Below are 24,185 nucleotides of genomic sequence, written 5' to 3' on the forward strand. Positions count from 1 at the left end.
TATTACTTTAATTAAGTACTGATTATGCTAATTTGCCTTGTCTTGGATATGAAAAGTAGATTGTTTAACTCGGGTGACCTCTCACCCGAGTTAAACAATCTACGAATGAAATGATGCTTGATGCCTACATCAAGCATCATTTCATCCCTCACATCACTCCAGTTTAGCCTATTATGACGGAAGGGTAACTACAGAACCCTACACTGAGCATGGCCCGACATGCTCTTGGCCTGTTTTTAGGGTTCCGTACCTCATAAGGAAAAATGGAACCCTTATAGCAGTGGTTCCTAACCTTTTCAGTACTGTCACCCCTTTGACTAAATTAGAGGGAACTCGATTTTACCCCTCCTCCATAATCATTAATATTCTTTATTATATTTTTTTCTATACTACGTCGGTGGCAAATAAGCATACGGCCCGCCTGATGTTAAGCAGTCTCCGTAGCCTATGTACGCCTGCAACTCCAGAGGAGTTACATGCGCGTTGCCGACCCTAACACTCCTCTCCCTCGAGCTCTGGCAACCTTACACACCGGCAGGAACACAACACTATTAGTAGGGTCTAGTGTTATTTGGCTGCGGTTTTCTGTAAGGTGGAGGTACCTCCCCAGTTGGGCTCTGCTCTAGATCTGGAATGAAATCCGCTGTCCTGTGCCCTACCACACAAAGCGAGATGTCATTCACAGTGGGTCCTTAGATAGGTCTTTGTTATCTTTGATTTTGAACCACGTCAAAATGCCAGTTTTACCCCCACGGGGACAATTACCCCCAGGTTAGGAACCGCTGCCTTATAGTATCACTCGTGCGTCTGTCTGTATGTCCGTCTGTCACAGCCTATTTTTTCCAAAACTACTGGACCTATTAAGGCGGTTCCCTGAGCCAAGAGGCGAAAAATCTCCTTATATGATCATGTTTTTCTAAGAGGCGTTGATATTCGTAGACGTGGAAAAAATATATGTAGTTCTTGACTATATTATCTTTAATATCATAGCTTCCGATACACGAATTATGACACTTCGCTCGATACAATTAATTCCCAAAGTAACCTCTAACTCGGACTTTTAATCCAACTTTACTCGGTTATTTATTATTTGATACTATAAACAAAAAAAGAAGAAAAAACAATCTTAACTTAAGTAGTAATTTAATAGCTTTCGAATTTCGATATTGTAGGGTAACGTTTTTAAAATAAATAAAAATCTACAAAATTCGATCAAAATGGACACTTGGCGCGCGTGCTCTTTCCCGTTCTTTCTTGCAAAATGTGACAGAGACAGCGGCAAACCGATGGAACGGCCTTAAGTTGAAATGTGGTAAGTACACCGACGTAAGTTTGTGACCCAAAGACGGACATGTAACGTAAACAAATGAATTTTAAACATGGTGGCCACTTTTGGGGGGTAAATGAGAAAATTAAAAAATAAAGTTTTTAAAACTCCATCGTGTTACATATCAAATGAAAGAGCTCATTATGGGAATCTCAAATATATATTTTTTGTAATTTTACAATAAATATTTTAGAAGTTATTTAAGTTAATAGCCAATAAATAACCATTCCAATTTCCAAAATTTAAAAAAAATATACAGAATAGCTCTTTACCTATAGATTACAGGAAAATCCATTAGAAATGTGCAGTCAAGCGTGAGTCGGACTTAATTACTTAGTTTTTGATCCGACCCCTACGGATTTTTAAAAGACATCTCACGTTTCACATAAAAAATAGGTAAATTGTAAAAAAATTGTGTACTTAATGTACGGAACCTTTGGAACGCGAGTCCGACTCGCACTTGGCCGGTTTTTTAAGTTTCGTATTGCTAGACCTATGTGTAGCGATGATTTGATCCGGGAGGTGGTTATAGATCTTACGACCCATGACATGACGTGTGTGAGCTTTCCTGACTTTGTGAGTCGGTGTGACACGCAAGGTAGCTTTCCAGCGCGCGCGCTGCGGGTCTCATACCTGCGCGGGGCTACGTTACAGTTGGCGTCTACTTCTTTCCGTGTGGCCATTGCCATAGTAAAAATAAAGAGAGGTGGCATCGTCAATATGCCAAGTGACTTTAAAAAGTGTTAGCAGTTTCGGTTTGAGGCATTCGCACTATAGCTCTAGGGGCCCACTGACTATCAGTCCGCCGGACGATATCGGCCTGTCAGTTGTTCGGAACTGTCAAATTTTTGTTCTAACTGACAGACCGATATCGTCCGGCGGACTGATAGTCAGTGGACCCCTTAACCGCCCGTTTTTGTAGGCGAGAGACCCTTTCCCAATCCCAACCAGCGGCTTCCGCCCACAGTTCGACCCCATAGGTACTGAAGATGCGAATGTTATTTCTACTTGTAGGTACCTAATTAATGGGATAATGGGTACATACGTTTATGCAGTTTAATGAAAAAGGACCAAAAATTCATCTTGGATAGTGAAACAGCTTAAAAATAACTTGTCAAGGAGAACAAGCAAGGATGGTTGCAGAGTATTGCCCTTTAAACGAGTAAATATTCAAAATGGCACAGCTTACACCTCGTAAGTGCAGTCAACATGAACTATACATATTATACCTATACTGCATATCTCGTATAACTTAGTAGCTGTCGCGTATAAGTGTCTCGTACCTACTGGGATAATGTGTTCTTGGATGTCTTGAGTATCTAAACTCATTTTTTTTCACTTTAATTAACACCTTGAGCAAAAAGTTCAAATTCAGTGCTAGTATTTGACACGTCCTAAAAATGATATCTTTATGCACAATATCCATTCAAGCGCTAATAAGCGTGTATGTTGTGTGGTTAAATCAAAATAAATACAACGTTATTGCTCTCAGTTAAGTTTAATCATAAAGTAATTAGTAAAAAAATGTAAATGTAATAGTTATTATGTTATATAGGTAACTTTACTGTTAAGTACCTACCTACATATTTATTTAATCGAAAATTGTTTTAAATGAATCCACAATAAAGACTTGTCCAAGATTTTTGATAGTGCGGCTCCTTAGCTCGATTTAGTATGGAGGTATGGTCCCATCCGGCAGAAAGCACAAAACTTAGCATGCATATAGCTTTTAGGTTTATGAGAATAAATAGAAGTAGAAACACGCCGAAAAATTATTGTTTCCCTCCGTCCCCCACTTTTATAACCCCATTTTTAGTTCTTATAAATTTTCATGAAAACTGTGAAAGTTACAATAAAAATGTCTAGAAGTATATTCTCCATAAAATTCTCTACAATATTGTCTTTGAAAGTATATTGTTAAAACATACAGTTTTCAAATTATGCTTGATTTGTCCTTATTCTATATACTATTTGAAATTATGAGTTTGTATAAAAAAAAAAAAACACAAATTTGTACCAAAAAAGGGCAAAAACGCATTAAAACATTGTATTCACACTTTTAAAACGCCAAATACAGTGTTTTTAAACATTTTTGATATGAAAGCCGTCACCGCCCCGCGCTACTAATTATTGTTTTTTTACAAAAAAATGTATGAGTATATATACTTTGAAGTTACACTTTTACGAATAAGGAATAAATGGGCTATATTGACAAATTTTTATTTAAATAGTACAAATTGCCACACTGTGATTGTAAAGGCCGAAATTGTCACAAAAAGTTACATATATTTTCCTGTTTTGAGCACAAATCAGGTTCTTTGTATGAAAAGGTATAACGATTATTTGAAAAATAAATTCCTCGTCCCTAAATTATACGTAAATCATATACAACTTGCCCTAGTTAATAAGAGCAGTAAGAAATATAGCATAGATTGGATCTGGGGAACCGACCCTTTCCCCCTCTTCTTGGGGGGTCCAAATCAGCTTTGTTTGACCTAAGGAATAATCGTGCCAAGCCAAGCGGCATCCCCTGAGATAGAAGTGCATACTCGCTGCACAAACTTGCCTCACTAGAAATTAAGCATAATTTGAAAACTATAAGTTTTAACAAAGATAGATATAACTCCGTAATAGATGGATACAGTCTAAGGAAAAAACGTGCCTCGAAAATCAAGAAAATTTGATTCTCGTTCAGAGGGCGCTACTAGCTTTGGCCTACTGTCGTATAGATGGCGTTGACGGTTTCGTTTGTTATTTAACAATTTTAACGCATATCAGTGAAAGAACATGGGTCAAAATCATAAAAATAATTAATGCAAATAAAAAAAATCATTTATCCATATTTAAATACATTTTATCGTATTTTTATAAATCTTCATTTTTAGTTTTAAGGTGTGTCGATAGATGGCAGTGAATTTACTGGGGTTACAAAATTTACTATGACAGTACCGCTCTAGTATAATAGTATAAGTTACTCTATGGTTTTAACAATGTACTTCCAAAGACAGTATTGTAGAGAATTTTATGCAGTATACTTTTCCTAAACATTTTTATTGTAGCTCTCAGAAATAAGGATATACAAGTGGGGGGGGGGGGGGGGGAGCAAAAACGTCTCGGCGTGTTTCTACTTCTATTTATTCTTATAAACCTAAAAGCTATGTGCATGCCAAGTTTCGTGCTTTCTGCCGGATGGGACCATAGTTGAGGCGTTGAGGCCAAGAAGCCGTATGATGTCACAACCTTACTTCACAAGCTGTCAAAAACAATGTAGAATTACGCCGATGTTGCTTGCATTCCAAATTATTATTTAAAATATGTTGTCATAGCTGTAAATTGTTAAATGAGTCTGTCAGTTACAATCGGTTGTCTTCGCTTATATAAGGATATCCTTTGATATACGCCTCCTCATACATTTGCTAAATCATCCTATTAACCTTGTGAAATTATTAGGCAGTAGTCACCTACGGAAACTGGCTATTGAAAACTACTAGTAAAATTTCTACCCCAAATAACACTCATACGATCTCGTGGTAAGGCTGGTGAGGGAGTTTTAAATGTATTTCACCCCTCGGGCCCTATAATAATCGACCTATTTAAAGCGTATTCGATTTAATATTTTTACAAGGGCATCTCACTCTTATTCATTTGTTTGTCAAAAGGGACGCAATGCGAATAACACCAAATCAGTATCATATTTAAAAAATAGTATGCGCTCCTAAATTAAAATTTTAACGTCTCAGCTTGGGAAAATATGTAGGTAGGTGTAGGTACCTACTCACTAACTTGTATCAGCACCGAAAACGCCGAATTATTCAGAAAGGAAGAAGGGTCTGATATGTAATCCATAATTCATAAGTCCCGTTTTGTGACGTTAATCAAACAGTTTTTACTCAAGTTCGACGTTCACCTTATTTATAAGAGGGAAAGGTAGGTATCGAACGAATATGACACTATCGAAGAGAATCAATAACGAATTGTTAATTATTAATTCCAGCACGACGTTGCAGTCGTATTTTCCTTTTCTAGCACACTGACCTGAATTTATTATGGGAAAATCAGCTTAGCTTCGGTTCGGTAATGCATAGCATATATTTACAACCACATAAAAATAGATAGGTACCTACCTAATCTTGAAAGTGTTCCAACAATACAACAATTATATTGATTAGTTGATAGGGATTTTTTAAATTAAAGGTCCGATCGCTCTAAACCAACCGAACTACCGAACGAAGCTTACCAGAAGCGGGCGTGGTAATTTTTCCACTTTTCCTTATAAAATTTCGTAATACCGCTCGCAAACGTATCTGTTTGATAAAAATAAGAGAAAATTTTCTTCCCAGCTTTAAAGCCTGAACAGATCAACGTGTAAATGACCCCACGAAGATCTCACATCAATTTCCTGGTAACTTGTAAGCAGTAGGTACCCAACCACTCATAAGGTATCTCAGATATCTAGAGAATGGATCGTGCCAGTTCGTGAATATACCGTATAATTTAGAATTCTGTATGATTTATGTGGGAAAACTCAGATACTCACAACGTGCGCGTGATCAGCTTGAATCCATAAGTGCATTTTGTGATTAAATTACCCCTAACTGTATCTACAATAGGCTAGATATTAACACTTAGGAGTCAACATGTAGTGTTAATGATATCATATGATATGTATACCTATGATGACAGGTATCGCTGAGCGGTCCTTTTATCTACAGTTAGCGATTCGATATAGATAAAAGAAACTTGATGTGATAATGATGATGGAAATATAAGAAATCCTGTTTGATGATTTTTTCATTTAACAACATATCGCTACATTGCTTTGATGCTTTTTCCATTGTACTGTATTATTTAATGCGTGCATTTCAGTTTGTTTAGCACTTATTAAAATATTGTACTATTTGGTGTCTGGTGTCGATCGATTCGTAACGCGTTTTAAAAAATCCATTGCGAAGAAACACTATCTGGCCAAGGTTTCCACTTATATGTACTAATTTACTCTAGGGGCAATGATATATTTAATATATTTATATATTTATTAGATACTTTGTAAAACCAAAGTAAAACATACGATTATCTTTAAAATAGCTCTTCGTGAAAAAAAAAGGAGCATTGTACGCGAACTGCATGGTATGCACTTTTTACACGGCATCAAAGATAGATATAACTCCGTAATAGATGGATACAGTCTAAGGAAAAAACGTGCCTCGAAAATCACGAAAATTTGATTCTCGATTAGATGGCGCCACTAGTTTTGGCCTACACTCGTATAGAGGGCGTTGACTGTTTCGTTTGTTATTTATAATTTTAACGCATACCAGTGAAAGAACATGGGTCAAAATCATATAAAAATAATTAATGCAAATAAAAAAATCATTTATCCATATTTAAATACATTTTATCGTATTTTTATAAATATTTATTTTTAGTTTTAAAGTGTGTCGACAGATGGCAGTGAATTTACTGGGGTTACAAAATTTACTATGACAGTACCGCTCTAGTATAAGTTACTCTATGACGGCATTATCTTAGGACACAACCACAGCCCGTCGTTTGCATAGCCCGGCGCTATAATTACATCAGCATTCCGTGATGACATAATGATGTATTATGACGCAATTATTATTTTTTTTAACCAGACTATCTGTCAAGAAAATGAAATGTGAGTTTTCCTATTACTGCGACCATGAGAGCGTGACAGGCACGATTGTGTTTACTTTCTTGCTACCTCTAAGATTCCTGCGAACTTAAAGGAACAAGGAAGAATAGAGCACCATATGATACTGGTAATAAGTGACATTGAACTCGACAAAAGCTTAACTGTTTCTTGGGCTTGAGAAAGTTACCGCGAGCGCTATTCTTACATCGCGACATGACTAGAATAATGCGGCGAACAGGTGTCATAAAAAAAACCTTTATGTGCTGACAAACGTAGGTATATCATGTAGCTAACGTACACTACACCCGAAATAAATGAGGCTATGACAAGAATTTGTAAGCATGCCGTTTGCATTATGCGTCAAAAAACCCGCCGACTTTAGATAGCCATTAGCATCAAAGTAGCACCTATCAGAGGGCCTACCGCGAACCACGTTCGACGTGTTGCCTCTCTGTCGCACTTGTAAATTCGTACGTAAGTGTGATAGGGTGGAAACACGTCAAACGTGGTTCGCGGTAGGCCATCTGACTATGCGTCAAAAGTATCTACCTACCATTATCTAATAGCTTAACAAAAAAAGATACAAGTCTACTTACTTATACATGTAGAACATTTAAATTAGTGGCAAATACTTCTGAACGCGTAATGTAGACCTAGAGACATAGGTATCTTTATTTAATTATTTGGCGCGTATTGACGCTGACTATACGTGTAATTTAGGTACCTACTATTTGTTTAAATAAAATAATCCCAGACCAGGGATTCTTATGGCTCTCATGGCTCCTCTATTTATTTATTTATTTATTTAATCTTTATTGCACAAAAGAAAATACAATCGTACAAAAGGCGGACTTAATGCTATGAGGCATTCTCTACCAGTCAACCTTCGGGCAAAGCAGATAATTTGTAGGCGGTGCAACATAGTGATTACATATATATATACAAGTATAGTTAAATAATGGACAGGCATAGACATACATACATATATCTGTATATATAATATTCATATAAATACATACAATATACATACATACAAATACATAAGATATCAGATGAAACTTTCAAAACAGAAACACTAAGAATTCATCGTTCTGCCAGCAAAGTACTCACGTAAGGATTTTTTAAATGCAAATCTATTCGGACACTGTCTAATTTTAACAGGGAGACTCTACACAATGGCCCAGCGCTGGATTAGCGAGATGGCCATGCGAAGGTTGACAGCATGCACTATGGAATGGGCCACGTGTAGATCTGCGTCACGCACCATCGCTGGCCCACTACCTTAGATGTGCGGACGAAAAACCGACCGTGACTATCCCATCGCCAGTTTTTATTTGGAAATGCAAATATATTAAAAGTAGGATGCATTATTGCAAGCCAATTTCAATGTATACTCATATTGACACTGATGATCGAGAAGCTTAGGGACCTACTTGTCTGGTCTAGTTAGTGGTAAGTAAAGTTACTTATGCGCGGTATTGCACTATCCCCGACGTTATCTATTTTAGTTCAATGTTCTGTTTCGAATTTCTATTTGGTTTTATTTGGACTTCTATATATCATTAATTTCATTTATTTCATTCACAAGCAATATTTACATCGCATTGGAAATTATACATTAAAATACTTAGGCTAACACAAAAAAAAATACACAATAACACAAGGAATAAACGTTAATTTGCTCAAATATAACAAAAATGATTTGCTAATGAAAAAAAAAACAATTACAATTATAAAATGTCAGTCTTAACTTGTACTTACCTACAACTACAACTAAAAAAAATTTAAAAAATCAAAATATGTCAATTACGCAATAATTCTATTATTTATATTGTATATGTATGAATAATTCTAATTTGAGTGTATATAATGTCAATTCAATAAATAATTTAATATACGTATAGTATATAGGTAATGTCATTTGTAACGTAACCCGAACATGGGCTGAACCAGATTTATCTCTAGTGCATCATTTCATTCCTGGTATTGGATGAAGGGCTTATTTTACTTTTTATCGTTTTATTTCCAGGATACCGGCTAACTACAAAAAGTTAATAAAAGGCTAGATGTACGCATAATGGTCGCTCCATTGATGAGCCCCGTCATAACTGACTTTAATACTTCTCATGAAAGTAGTACTCTAGTACGAAATGAAATGGAATATTGTTTACGACTCTATCATTCTTGCTTTTCTGACTTCTTAAAGCATTAAGGTGCTGAAGATTTAAAACTACTTTTTTATTACTTTTCATTATACGGATAGCCTCTCTACTTATTTGGTTGTTAAAAACGGCGACTCAATTGCAACTGTTTAATTAAGCCGCAAGATAGCTTAACAAACGCAACTGTCTAGTTATACTTGTGCTCGAGATGTTTTACTGTGTACTAAAACTTATGAACATTCTAAAATGATGATATTAATAAAAGCCGGTGGAGAACCAAGTTAGAAAGAAAACTTTGCAGGTGATGTGGTAAGACAGAACAACATAAAATTTATATGAACTCGGAGAACAATAGATATGGCCAGACCGCAAGTGAATATTGTACTTTGTGGTCGCCGCAAGTCACCATCGACAAAGCTGGCGTCAAAACAAAAAGTTTTACGCTAAGGTATGTTGCGTCCAGTTTGCAATTTGAGATATTTATGTTAATTTTGGGATGAATAGGAACAGAATAACGGTGTTTCTCCAATAGGTACGTAGTAAAACCTATTAGACTTTTTGTGCTTTACCTATTTCGTTAAATAATTGGAATCCTCAAAGCTTAATAATATATGCCTGTATCCGACTATCCGTCTTGTTACTCTTAAATTCTGATCATAAACATGAATATTTTATCATCTAGGTTATCTCATATCAATGAATTAAAATAAAGAAATGTATATTTAAGATACTATTATAATCTAAGAATATGTAACATACTAGTGATACATGTTTGCAACTTTGGACTTTTTCATCCCAAAATATTATTTTGCATAGGAATTTTGCTCCAAATTTGCTTCATTTCTAACAGTCAATGAACTTAAATATTTCAATTTAAAAATGAGATCACACGCGTCGCATATCAAACTGATCGCCACTAAACCAGTTAGTAACTGTTTCTAAGGCAATACAATTAATTATCTAAACGTGATAGTGATTCTATCTTATCTTACAAATTGCAATTCAATGGAATATTCACATGTAGATTATGTAAGTAAGTGGCTATCTGTGGAAACAAACATGATTTGTTGAGCCTCTTGCTCTATGCGCCATTTATTTTTTTGACGTCTATAAATAATTAAATAGGTCTTTAAAATTGCTTCCATAGGAGGCAATTAAAAAAACTGATTATTAAACAAAACGTGCTATGACACAGAATATAATTATATTATTAATGTCATATTAATAATGTATGAATTCTTCTTCGTTTTTGGTTCATTTTTTTTATACCATGTCGGTGGCAATCAAGCATACGGCCCGCCTGATGGTAAGCTGTTACCGTATGGTATGGACGCCTGCAACACCAGAGGTATTACATGCGCGTTGGCGACACTTTAAAAACCTGTACACTCCTGTTTTGAAGAACCCCATACTGTAGCCCCTCGGAAAAACCTCGGCAGGGAGCTCATTCCAAAGCCGAAGCGTCCGTGGGAGGAAGTTCCTCTTAAACCGCACAGTACGCGACAATTTAGGTTCTAGGGTGTGAGGATGAACACCCTGCCGACGGCGAGCGGTGCGGTGATAGAAAGCGGCCGTTGGCATCATGTTAAACAATTCTTCAGAGCACAGCCCATTGTACAAGCGGTAGAACACACACAAGGAGGCGAAGTCTCTCCTTAGACTTAAAAGTTCAATACCGCTTGTGAGTTTGGGATCGTCGACGATTCGTACAGCGCGCCTTTGGACTGAGTCGAAGGGTCCAAGCTTTTACGGAATTGGACGTCACTGGAGATGTCGACACCGAGGATACTCCCTGACATGGTATCAGTTAGGTACCTACATCCTTTACACCATTCGATAGCTATAGCTGAAAGACTCGTGCCAGTTTTAGGGTTCCGTAGTCAACTAGGAACCCTTATAGAGTCGCCATGGCCGTCTGTCATGATTGTTTAACAAAATTTTAATAATGGTGGATCGCTTACTGCCGATTAAATCTCAGAATAACATTAATTGCGAACTGATTTATACTTGCTAACCATAAGTTGTTGTATTATATTCTTGTTCGTCAAAAAAGGAATATTTTGCAGATCGATCGATTAAATGACACCCAATAACAATTTAGTGTTTGTACTAAAACAATGACAAGCTCTAAATTCATGTCATTATTTTACAGGTTGTTTGCATTTAATTGCCATGTATTAAATCATGACTCTTGCTGGGAGCTAGCTGTGCTGCGCAGCGGTCATCATAATAGTACAACTCAATATCCACATCCTTAAACATAAACAATCAGTTCTTCGGTCATTCACACGATCATTCGCAGGCTTCGCAGCAGTAAACATGCTCGGAATTAGTAAAACTCGGACGAATTTCCAAGAATCTAGTAGTCATGTTATAAATTATTAATAAAGGCGAACCTACTATAGATCCATGGGAATTCGCATTCACAATTCACTAACACCGTTAAACATTTATACTTATGTGACTTTCCCCGCGAATGGGCATAACGAAAATCACACAATGAACTGATTAATTCCATAGTGTTCAATATTATGAAAGATTAAAGAGATAACTTATGTGCCTTGCCTACTTGAGCCATAAACAATGCATTGTTTGCCAATTAAGACCCGTTCCCTACGCGCACGTCGAGGCATTCTATGGCTTGCAATCGTAATGAAGGTGGATTTGGGTGATCGAATCTGTACTTTATCGGGCTGTAATAGAAACCATTTGAATTGCAGGTCGACAATCATGCACCGGAAGCTAATGTGCGTGCGGCCTGCGAACACTGCGAGAGTGCGAGCTTTATTATGTACGAAGCTGCGAGTAGCATGTTGAACGGGACATAAAAAATGCATCGTGAAATATTCCTCTCTACAGCATTTTTATTTTTTACGTTTTGCGAATGTTGTCCATTCGTAAAAATTCAATTACGAAATGCCTAGGTGCAGTCATCTGCTATAGGAACATACTCGTAATTTAAGATATAAAAATAAAACAATTAACTAGAATTCTTGCTACCTACCCGATTGCCACGGGCCAATTTCAAGAGAATATAAGCTTTGAAATTAAATTGAATAAATATGATCAGTGGCGGATTCGCCCTAAGGCCAAGTAGGCCCGGGCCTAGGGCGGCAAGACGTTAGGGGCGGCAGCAAGCAAGATGAGTGCTGAGAAACCTACACTACTACAAACTAAAAGGCCAAGGCCTAGGGCACCCAAGACTGCAAATACGCTACTGAATATCAAAAAAATCAAAAATCATTAAAAAATAACATGACCCGACTTATCGTAAGCAGTCACCATAGTCTATTGACGTTTGCAAATAGGTACATAGGTGTCGTGTCATACATACGTCGCCATTCTTTTGTAAGTAATTGATTTATTGTAGGTAACAGCTACTCCGCTTTTAAGCTTTTCCGCTATATATTTATTTTTAAGAGTCCGTTAAAAATCTATAAACATTATACAGCTGCATTAAAAAACCTCACAATTTTAAAACTACAAATATAATAATGATGATTCTAAGTCATGACAAAATATTTTAATCGCCTCGTCCTTGTAAAATAGTGTAATTAATTCTGGACTAGAAAATTAACTAAAACTATAAGATAAGGGACCTCAAAGGTCAGGTCAAGGTCAGCCGAGTACGGCCTTGACTTAGCTCACACTTTGCGCAACGCAGCGTCGAGAATAGAGCCGCGTGCGCCGCCGCGTGGTCGTTGACCGCGCACGAGCCCTCTTTGGCCACTGTCAATGCGCCCATACATCTCTAGCTTGTATTCTTCTTACATACCAATTACTGACGAACCTAACGTCAGGAAGAGATTCTCTGACTGACTAAATATGTACGAGTATATTTAAAACACAGATTTTTATAGTTTAATTCATTAAAATAGTATAGGCTGGTAGGTACTGATTATATTCACTCGAAAAAATATATATACAAACACGACTACTGTTTAAAAACGAGGTCTAAACTCAGTTAGAAATATATACATAACAACATTTCATGATGTTTTAATAGTTACTTAATGAATGTAGTTTAGAAGTAGTCCTATAGAAAAGCTTATTCTGACAGTTGCATTTAAGCACCAACTAACCCTCATTTCAGTTCAGCGTAGGATATAAAGCAGGTCATACAGTAGAGTAAAAATAATGCTAGTAGCGCTACGTGCCTTTTCATAGGCCGCAAATCTAGATTGCATGGTTACTTACCGAAGTAACTATATATTTATTTTGTTAGTCACGTCATTGAGCTATAATCTAGTTTTGAAGTCTGGCATTCTAGCATATCTACATAAATCGTGTCAGATTAAAGTAGGCACCTGTTAGGTTGTAGGTATGAATAATGGATGGATTTCATTCATAAAGTATACGCACTATATTTGAGTCGCATGCTAAAAATTACCTTTTCAACCATGTTCGTTTTAAAAATATCATAAGACAGCATCCAAAACTACGTCCACAGAAAGACACGGAGCACTAACCCTGGTATTGGGTAAATTTGTAGTAGGTAGGGTAGGGTACCTAATAAACGGATTATTATCTAAGTTTCAGCGTCATTTTATTCAAAGAATATATTTTTAACAATGTTTTTAATTTAAGTGCTATTGTGTGTTTACCCCATTGGATGGAAGGGAAATTATAGGCTTAATAAAAAAGAATCAAATAACGATAGTTTCAATTACACAAAAAGTATGGATTCATAATGAACATTAACCTTATACCATATTATAAGGCCGCAAAAACGCCTTCTCTCTATTGTTTCATTCTTGTCGAGTAGACATTACTGAATGTAGTAAAATTAATTATGTATTTAGTTTATTTGAACTTGTAAATAGTTATTTTTAAGCATTAATGTATTAAAGTAACCAAAGTCCATATTTACATTAAAAACGTGATCATGCGAAATTTTATCGGTCTACATATGCAATCATTAGCGGCTCTGCTTCTCATTATCGTACGAGTCAAGATCTTGGATGAACTAGTGTAACATGACCTGTCATCCGAGTCAATCCAGATCCCTAATCTAGGTAGCGACGCGAAATACCTACTCAAAAATTGCCGCGAATAAAAAAATGTACCTATATATTTATAACTAATATAAGTACACATATAGACAGGCGTGGTGGCAGGGGTTGAATCCTGTTTGATAACGACGGAATATTTTTAGGTCAGCCAATGACGTATTTAAATAACAGTAGGTACTTAGGTAATTCCTCGCTAAGTAAAACAATTATCTTGAGTAATATATTTGACATCACTCGCACTAACACAAGTTCGATAATTCATAATAATCAAACTGAGAATTTTGTTGATTTGTCCGAGAGCTCTACTTACTCACGTTGCGATTAAAATGACTACCAGAAGAGGCTTTTAGTCGATAAGTGTAGTACGTAGGTTAAATGGAGCGGACCACCGGACCATGTCTTTAAAGGATCATCGTGCTATCTAAGGCAATTTATTAAGCCTTTTATCACAGAGAATACCTAGAGAACACTGAAAAATGCTTCATAACGACGACCGGTCTGGCCTAGTGGGTGACCCTGCCTATGAAGTTTGTCCTGGGTTTGAATTCGATTGATATATATATATATATATATATATATATATATATATATATATAGTCGCCTAAATAGTACCCATACTACAAGCTCTGCTTAGTTTGTGGCTAGGTTGATCTTTGTAAAATGTCCCCTAATATTTATTTATTTATTTATTTATAAATAAAGGAAGTGCGGGCAACCCACTCGTTCTTATTTATTTTACCCGCAAGTCTGAAATTGTATGTTTTGCTAATAATATTTCTACTAATCAAAACGAAGATTTTTAAGGATTCCAAAAAGAGGAAGTAGCATCAAATTAGTTAAGATCATATATTTAGCTTTTCTTGTAAAATTTTAATTACGTAATTGGTCAGCACGTTTCACTTTATCTAATCGATTACCTGCAGATTTTTCTGGGGTCAATTCAATTTCACCTGGAAATGCCGTCTATAAATATCTTCTATTCAACGATTATAAAAGGCTATTGTAACACGTGCTTATCAAATTTTCCGCCATCTGTTCTCCGGCCACAAAGGGTCTTAACGGGGTTAGGATTTGGTGTGAACTTCTCATAGACCGCGAGCGAGGCGCAAGTTTCGTCAGTCATCGCCTCCCGGGCGAAAACTCGTATAGCGGTTAACGGCTACGTATGATGAATCCTTGTGAATGTCAGCTGCCGCTCCGTTTGTGGGTTTAGGTATGGCAGCCACCGAAACGCGTAACACGGTCTTTCCACCGCGATACAACAGGCTGACGATTTGTTTTATTAACAATAGCATCTAAACTATCATCTGACAAAGTATCAAGCGGGAGGCGATGATTGTTTTTTTTTATATAATTTATTTGCTGCCATTCCTTAATCCCCCAACAGAGCGGCCGCTGACGTTCACGAGGGTTTATCATACATAGCCGTTAACCATACAAGTTTTCGCCCGGGAGGCGATTGGTCATGGAAATCTGTTCCTGACCCGCGGTCTATCACTTTTGTATGTCAAAGTTGAACCGTTAAGTATAGCAGTTAGACGCGTGTTCACGATTCTGCTCAATGTTAACAATAGGCTTGTAACGAGAAATAATCCTATCAAGAACCAACTGCGGCGAGTTTGACAGATTTGGAAGAAAATATATAGGTACATACCTATATTTAAAAAAGTAGTATTCGTTACACAAGGTGGAATATGTAATGTATTTATAAATAACAAGAAAATGCTATAGAACTTTAAACTGAATAAGTAGCACTTATAGCTCCGATATTGTAAATGTCTAACAAGTCTTAAGGATGACTCACGCTAGACCGGGCCGGGCCCGGGCCGAGGCGTCCGACATGTCATTTTGTATGACGGCTGATCACGTGGTGCTTTCCATAGAAAACGAAGCGCCGGAAGCTCCGGCCCGGCCTCCCTTATGTGAAGGACCGCGGTTTGGAAATAGTTATTTGTTATACAAGGGTGCAAAGTTGTACTTTACCCGCGAGTGTGGAATCCAAACACGCGCAAGCGAAAGAATTCTATAGTTGAACCACGAGCGAAGCGAGTGGTTCTAAAATAGAATCCTGAGCGTAGCGAGTGTTTCAACACACGAGAAGTAAAATACATTTGCACCCGTGTGTAACACAAAACTTTTCACCTCACTATAGCGAGGAAAGTGCAACATCCACTAGACATTAGATCATCTTTATCACTGGAATCACTCATTTTTTACGATATTATAACAAAAACTCTGGAAATTCTGTATTTATACGTGAGAAGTTATTAAGTAAAAATTTTGTTGACAATGTTGACATTTCTGACGTATGAAATGTCAATGATGCGTTTTGAAATTGCATCGACTCAACTTGTGCGTTCAGAATTATATTTAACATCATTATTAAAAACAAACGTTTCTTATGGAACTTTAAGGTTTATGACATAAAATCATTAAATAAAGCTAAATTTGGTATTTTTTATTAGATTCTCAAACCATTTGTTTAATGATAATTAATATCGAACGAACCATTATTATGAGCGTTTTACGTTTTGTTATCTGTCAAGCTACTTAAACACGCTCCATCCAAGGTCAAATTACTTTCCCCACTAGTGGATAAAATGCGTTTTTCCCCGCTTGTTTTAAAGGATAAAAGACAACTTTCCGAGCTAGTGAGGGGAAAAGTTATTTTGCGCTCCAGCTCGTAATAATTATCTTGGAAAAGTATTTTAGCACTCCAGTTGAGGGCTTCTAAGTTAATGTAACTTGACGCTTTAGTTCATTGGACCGTGGGTTCGACGGTGGTTTACGTTTCTCCTATATTATCAGGTCCGTCTAGCACGACTGAGTGAAAATACAACGCGCAGCGAAAAATGATTGCAACTTTCCCCTTATCGTAGAAACAGAATTAACGTGAAATCACCTAGACTAGAATAATTCACCTACCTTGCTCAAGTTGTATTGTTACAGTGAACATTTTAGGTTAGGTACCTATAGTAATAGGAGTTATGTTTTCAGGTGTAGTCTTTGTAATATTAAATTTGAAAAGTTACATACCTACTATTGATACTTGTCTTATTATGTATAAGAATTTTACAAAGAAATTGCAAGTAAATCAGAATGAAATAATTTTACCTTATGCCTTATCTACCCCACTTTGTCTCAAACAAAACGACGAGAATGGTAAAAGCTTAATTTATACCATTGTACATACTTACATAAAATAAAAATAATGTATGTAAGTCTTTTCTTTTGTTCAGCCTTTAAAGCGGCCTAGCATTAAATATATTAAAAGATATTTTCGTATATAAATAAATCAGACTGCACATGTATCATTCTTCCACTCGCGCTAACAAGATCAGGATCTTAAGTCCTGCCGGCACTCCCTCATTCCTTTACAAGTTACGAGCTATTTGTGAAGTAGATTGAATATTATTTTATTGCTTTACAATTTTCCTATCTCCCCGGGGCACGCACCCTCCGACCCGTCTAGACGATCGACTTATTCTATTCTAAACATGCTCAAGAGAAAAACCTTACTCAAGAAGCTATTTTTCAAAAGGATGATCTGGCTTTTCCAGTCGGTACTCGTTTTCTTATAGAAACCGCTGACGCTGAAGCGTGCTAGGTAATATCTACAGTATTAAATACCTACTGATCGTTTTGATTTTACTGTAAAAGCAAGCTTACAGATAAAATCGAAAGTTAAATAATAGTTTGCACCGTAAAGTCTATTGGAATTTATTATTATTTAAAGCGAATTATTTTACTAAGAATAACATCGGCATTGTAAATCAAAACACGAACACTTACGGCCAGGTAAGTTGAGTTACGAAAGTTACAAAATGGAGCAAAATATTCGTAATATTTGGGACCCTTTTGCGGCTTGCGGCTACCTAAATACTTGATCTTCTTTCCCCAGCTCGCTCGGACTCTATAATAGGGTATTAACGTTAATGCCTTTCTATAAGGGACGTACAGGACTGTATTACCGAATCTGTTGTGCAGTTTTTGATACACAACGCGGCTCCGTCGTTGAACTATACACATAGGCTCTTCTAGTAGTTACGTATAACTAAGCCTCAACGAAATTCGTTAGGTAGTTAAGTATATAGTATCAAATTATGTTTTGTAAAGTAGCTAAATAGTTGACTTCTAGAAGGTACACAACAGAAGAAAGATTGCTATTTGCATATTATGGTACTTTAATTTAAAGCATAGGAAAAACATCCTTATTTCTCCATCAATCTTAATATCTACAAGTGTTATAAGTATTATACTCGTACTACGTCGTTATTCATGAACACAATTAACAAATCAACAGTGACAAATCATTTCAAATTTCAATTAATTTCTGATCCGTGTAGGGTGACCCCGCTGTGGGCGATTGTTTCCCATTCCGACCGCATGTCCAACCACCGGATTACGAATATTATAGTACCGCTGTAATTCGGACAGTGATTTATAGAGGGGGTGGCCACCCTCGCCACCCTCGATCGCGTATTGCAAACAACATCGATTTCTGGAATCATACAAGGTCCGATATTTGAGATGGTTGAATGACAAGAGTCGATACGCCGCACGTAACTTTGTTCTACACCCCTAAGTTGTCTGCCTATTATTTAAGTGTTGGTCTTAGCCGATGACATCTTCACACTAGTAGTTTGCCCCGAACTGAGAACCCGCGGTTCGCCAAAAAGGTAGATCAATTGAATGCACCTATAATACCTGGTCAGCAAAGGATCGAAAATCGCGTGCGATTTATTGCAAGGTCTGTGGAGCCCTTAACTGATAGACTTAAGTCACCATAGAGATTAAAATAAACTATTACTGTGGTAAGCCGTAATCTATCTTGTCAAATGTCAAATACCTCCCTATATTATGTTTATTTTATTTGGTTTTTATAAATCTTGATAATTTAATGACTAAAACAATGCCTACATATACACGGTTACCGAATTTACATTTAAATTAGAACAAATTTACTTAAGTTATTGTCCGTCAAACTATCCTCTGATAGTTCAGCTTAAAAACATCGAAATGCAGGGACGGGCACCTAGCCAGTAGCCAGCCGTGTGTTCCAAGTTAAATGTAAGAACTTCACTTAGCTTTGCTCGCTCGTTCGATAACCAATCAATTCAATTAAATTAAATCTACTATGATTAATGACTATACAAAAAATTTAAAAAAAACATGAGCATGAGCATGAACATGAACATAAACACGTCACCAGCCGTTAACCTGTCATATAATAGTATAAAACTATGTACAAAGACTAGATATAATGTAAAATAATTAAATTATAATATTACAAAATTAAAGTACCTAGTAATAAAACAAAAACACAAACTATAAAATATACTTGCCAGCCTTTCTTAACTTCGTTCCAACCGAGTGTTCCACGACACACCCCTTTTTTAAATACATTTATAGATGTATATAATCGTTTATTATGTTTTATGTTAATTATGTCAGTCAACTTCACGAGCCGGGCTCTGCTCGGGCTTGATGGTACGCAACAAAACCTAGGTCAAACCTAGGTTATAAACGTCAACTAGGAACTAGGAACTTGAACACGTGCTGAATGAATGAAACAACTGATTAATAACTGAAGAAAAATAGTTTCGACAAGAGCAGAGCTCTAATAATTTAACGAGAACACTAAAATCTCCTTAACGTAATATTGTCTTCGGTTACCGCGACAGTTAAGGATGACTGACGTTAGACCGGGCTGTGTCCGGGCCGGAGCTTCCGGCGCTTCGTTTTCTATGGAAAGCATCACGTGATCACCTGTCATGTCATAGAAAAGTAAGCTACGGACGCTCCGGCCCGGACACGGCCCGGTCTAACGTGAGTCATCCTTTACTCATGAAATAAAACTATGAAAACGGATTATATCGCGTATATTGAATTTATAATACATTCCCTTAACCTCCTCATCATCTTAACGGTTCTTGGCTAATTGTAACGCGGCTTTTTGTCCGATTTAATGTAAGTAATTGTGTTAATTATTAATCGGCGCGATGATTATGATTATTAATTAGCATTGATACTACTATCTATTTGTCACGGTTGGGTTCATAAAATGTCAGTGATGATCGATGCCAGAGTGACGATATTTCCTTTTAAAGAAATAAGTTTTGTTTACTATTAGAAATTTTAATCTATTGTACGTATAATGACACTGTAAAACTTCTTCGACAATGACTTTAAACCGTGCCGTGCCCGACTTACTTGTAAAATAAAAAAAATTTTGGTTGTGGCACCGACTTCAAACATATCAGTTGGTAACGCATATTATACTATAGAATAATATTTTATTTTATCCTTTTTAAAGTTTTTTTTATTTGTAAATAGTTTTTATGTTCCACGTCGCCATAGAAGCAAAGTTCATGTTAGTCCATTTATTTAGTTTGTATCGTATTTCTATAATACCATTTGTACCAATATACGCATAACATACATAGGAATACTGTTTTCCCCTCACTAGCTCGGAAAGCCGTCTATTATCCTTTAAAACAAGCGGGGAAAAACGCATTTTATCCACTAGTGGGGAAAGTAATTTGACCTTGGATGGAGCGTGTAATAACAAAACATAAAACGCTCATAATAATGGTTCGTTCGATATTAATTATCATTAAATAAATGGTTTGAGAATCTAATAAAAAATACCAAATTATGCTTTATTTAATAATTTTAAGTCATAAACTTTAAAACTCCATAAGAAACGTTAGATTTTTTATAATGATGTTAAATATAATTCTGAACGCACAAGTTGATTCGATGCAATTTCAAAACGCATCGTTGACATTTCATACGTCAGAACAGAAATGTCAACATTGTCAACAAAATTTTTACTGTTCTTCTCACCGACTCACGTAAAAATCAGAATTTCTAGTGTTTTCTGTTATAATATCGTAAAAAATTAGTGATTTCAGTGATGAAGATGATCTAACGCCTGTGGATGTTGCACTTTCCTCGCTATAGTGAGGGGAAAAGTTTTGTGTTACACACGGGTGCAAATGTATTTTACTTCTCGTGTGTTGAAACACTAGCTACGCTCATGTTTCAATTCCACACTCGCGGGTAAAATACAACTTTGCACCCTTGTATAACAAATAACTATTACAGTCTCGTTCGATGAGACTCGGGTGAGAGATTATGATCAAATTCTCGGAATGTCTCCAGCAACCGTATCGCGTGGTCATCCGTTTGTCTCGTAAATCGCTATCAGTAACTTTTTGCTATCAGTCTGCGACACCCGCTGTCGCTATGTAACGCTTATTTAATTAAGCGCCATTCACAAAAACTAAACCGGCGACAAAAACTAAACCAACAAAAGATTAAGAGCCGCAAAAAGTGGTATCTAATACCTAAGCCGAACAGCTCAATCAACATTACACTAAGAATGGGCAAGTTGACACAATAACACGGGTTAATAAGGGCAGGAGGGATTTCGATCGTCTTCAACCCTTTCACTGTATTTAGCATTTCGTCTTTATTACCTGTATTATACTCGTTAGTACGGGTGTTTCTACTTTTGGTAACTTAAATTTTACCACCCTCTGTAATAAAATATAAAGAATAAATTTTCACGCACGTCCGGTGGTTGGACTAAGTCGAGGTAAGGATATTATTATACATAGATCGGATAAACAAAACCTAAATAGGTTGGGGGTCAATTCGACTAGCTAAAGTGAGTAAAGTGACAATTGCGATATCTTAAGGATGACTCACGCTAGACTGGGCCGGAGCTTCCGGCGCTTCGTTTTCTATGGAAAGCACCACGAGATCACCCATCAGCCGTCATAGAAAATGACATGTCGGACGCCTCGGCCCAGGCCCGGCCCGCTATAGCGTAAGTTATTCTTTATGGCGCTACGCACGGGACGAGTGTCCAATCCAGACTTAGTCAATTTAGACGGTGATTCTTTAAAAATATCTATATTTTTCACAGCAGTCAAATTCAACTTGCAAGAAACATAAATATCCTTACTGCACGTAGCTGTTAGACTGCCAAGGGAAAGTTGTAGTTTATTGGCTGGAGGGCCTAGTATATGGATCGATAGGGCACGGGGGGTCGAATGGACGACCCGGACCATTGACGGTGCAACGGTACCACTGACCAGGCCCTATATTCTCAATTTCTCACTACTAAATGCAAAACCAATAGAAATATGAGCCCAGGATTCACATCAACTATGTGTGATTGGAGAGCGCACTTATACTGGATACTAGCGCTCGACTGACTAACAGGTGCTGCTGAACATTGATAGACCTTATCTTATTGCAGTAAGGTTTAAATATGACGTATTAAAAGTGTCAACGATGCTAGGTGAGCAATGGGAATTCGTAGGCAGCCATTCACTATGTGCCATGCCATGCCATAAAACGACTTGATAGCGCGTCGGTACTTGTATAGGTCTCACTCTGTGTCCTGTAAATTTGTTAACTGTTTATTTTATAGTAAATAACAGTTATGTATATTTTATGCTATTTCCCTTTCTACCCCCCGGGGGATGCAATTTGCAAAAGTAACCTAATCTAGGTACTTCATCAAAATCGTTAAGTAGTTTAACCGTGATAAGACAATAGGTAGAAGAGTTGCCCTCGCATTTGAAATTGACTGTAAAGAATCCATTGAAAGACCAACCTACAGTGAGCATAGAGGTAAAACCATCTACAAGCTCTTGCTTTACTTCTAACTCTTGTGTTTGTGTGTTTGTACACATACTCCACTAACAGAAGGTCGGCAGAGCAGAGGGAGCGAAGCTCTTCCTTTCTGACTGTGTCTGAGCGAAATAAATACGTATATACATATATGATACGAGCATCTTTCCAACTAACAACTAACAACAACTATGTAAAGTATCTTATGTAAAGTAAGTATATACTTAGTTTGTTTGTTAAAGCGTCCCGAAATAGTGCTTATCAATTTAAGTGTGTAAATATATTTTTTACACATAGTATTTCTAACGTCCCACTGGGCCCGAAAAGGAAAGGGCAAAGTGCCCATACTAATAAGCAAAATTTGTCGAGCAACGGGCCTACATATCGAATTCACACAATATTTATGAACAGACGTATTTATACTGCATGCAAATTGAAACTTTCGACAAGGAAATAAGGTTAAATATACGAGTCTACGAAAGTTAATCTTTAAAGCTCCACGCCCAAAACAATTTAGATCCCAGACCGCAAAGTCCGCAAACAACAGTGATCTATTGCGGTCAGAACTGCGTTACTATTGATAACACGCGCGTTACCGTTAACGCAAGTGTGAAACGAGGTAATTGGAAAACCATAAAATTACTAACGTGGATTGAAGTTAGAATTAAGGATAACTCACGTCACGTACCGTGTTCGACACGATTGTCGGCTGGCGCTCGGTCATCTAATTCTTCAATCTTCATACATAACTGGACCAATCATTATTGATTAGGAAACGACGAGGCTACTGAAAATAACGTATATTGACGTATAAAAGAATGTCATACTGAGATATATATGACTACCAGTACCACATAGGCTACTAACTACTACTACCAAACTAAATAAATAATATTAGTCTCATATAAAACTGTGTAAAAATACTAAGGAAGGTTGTGTTGTTAACCTTATTCGTCATATTTAGTTATTATAATAGATATATATTACTGTAGGAATAAATGGTTTACTAAATAGGGGAAAAGGTGTAAGAAAACAACAATGATTATTTCTCCTAATCGACAAGCATCGATTGCCATCATGAATCGTATAAAATGGCATTCTAAAGACAGGTGCATACACTGCAAATGAATAGATAATGTACAATACTTATCTCCGTCATCCATCTGTAATCGATATCGAAACATACGCTAAACACGCTCGGGAATGGTTTGGACAACACTTGCATACCTAGGTACTGATATTACTTACTGATCGTTCAGAGAACTATACCTGGAACCTAGACTCTAGACACCTATCCGAACTTTCATAAATTGTTTCCTGCTCGTACGCATATTGATGTGAGCGAGATGTTCTGCGACTTCTGCGAGTGATGTCAAAAT

At 36.7% G+C, this 24,185-nt stretch overlaps 1 protein-coding gene across 2 annotated transcripts in view; it reads right to left on the reverse strand.

Moving 5' to 3' along the window:
- Positions 1-24,185, reverse strand: part of LOC134742468 (prolow-density lipoprotein receptor-related protein 1-like) — a 58,660-nt gene that overhangs the window by 22,973 nt on the left and 11,502 nt on the right. The gene's annotated exons all lie outside the window — the stretch shown is intronic.

Source organism: Cydia strobilella, chromosome 6 (genome assembly GCF_947568885.1).
Source record: "Cydia strobilella chromosome 6, ilCydStro3.1, whole genome shotgun sequence".
NCBI classification, from domain to species: Eukaryota; Metazoa; Arthropoda; class Insecta; order Lepidoptera; family Tortricidae; genus Cydia; species Cydia strobilella.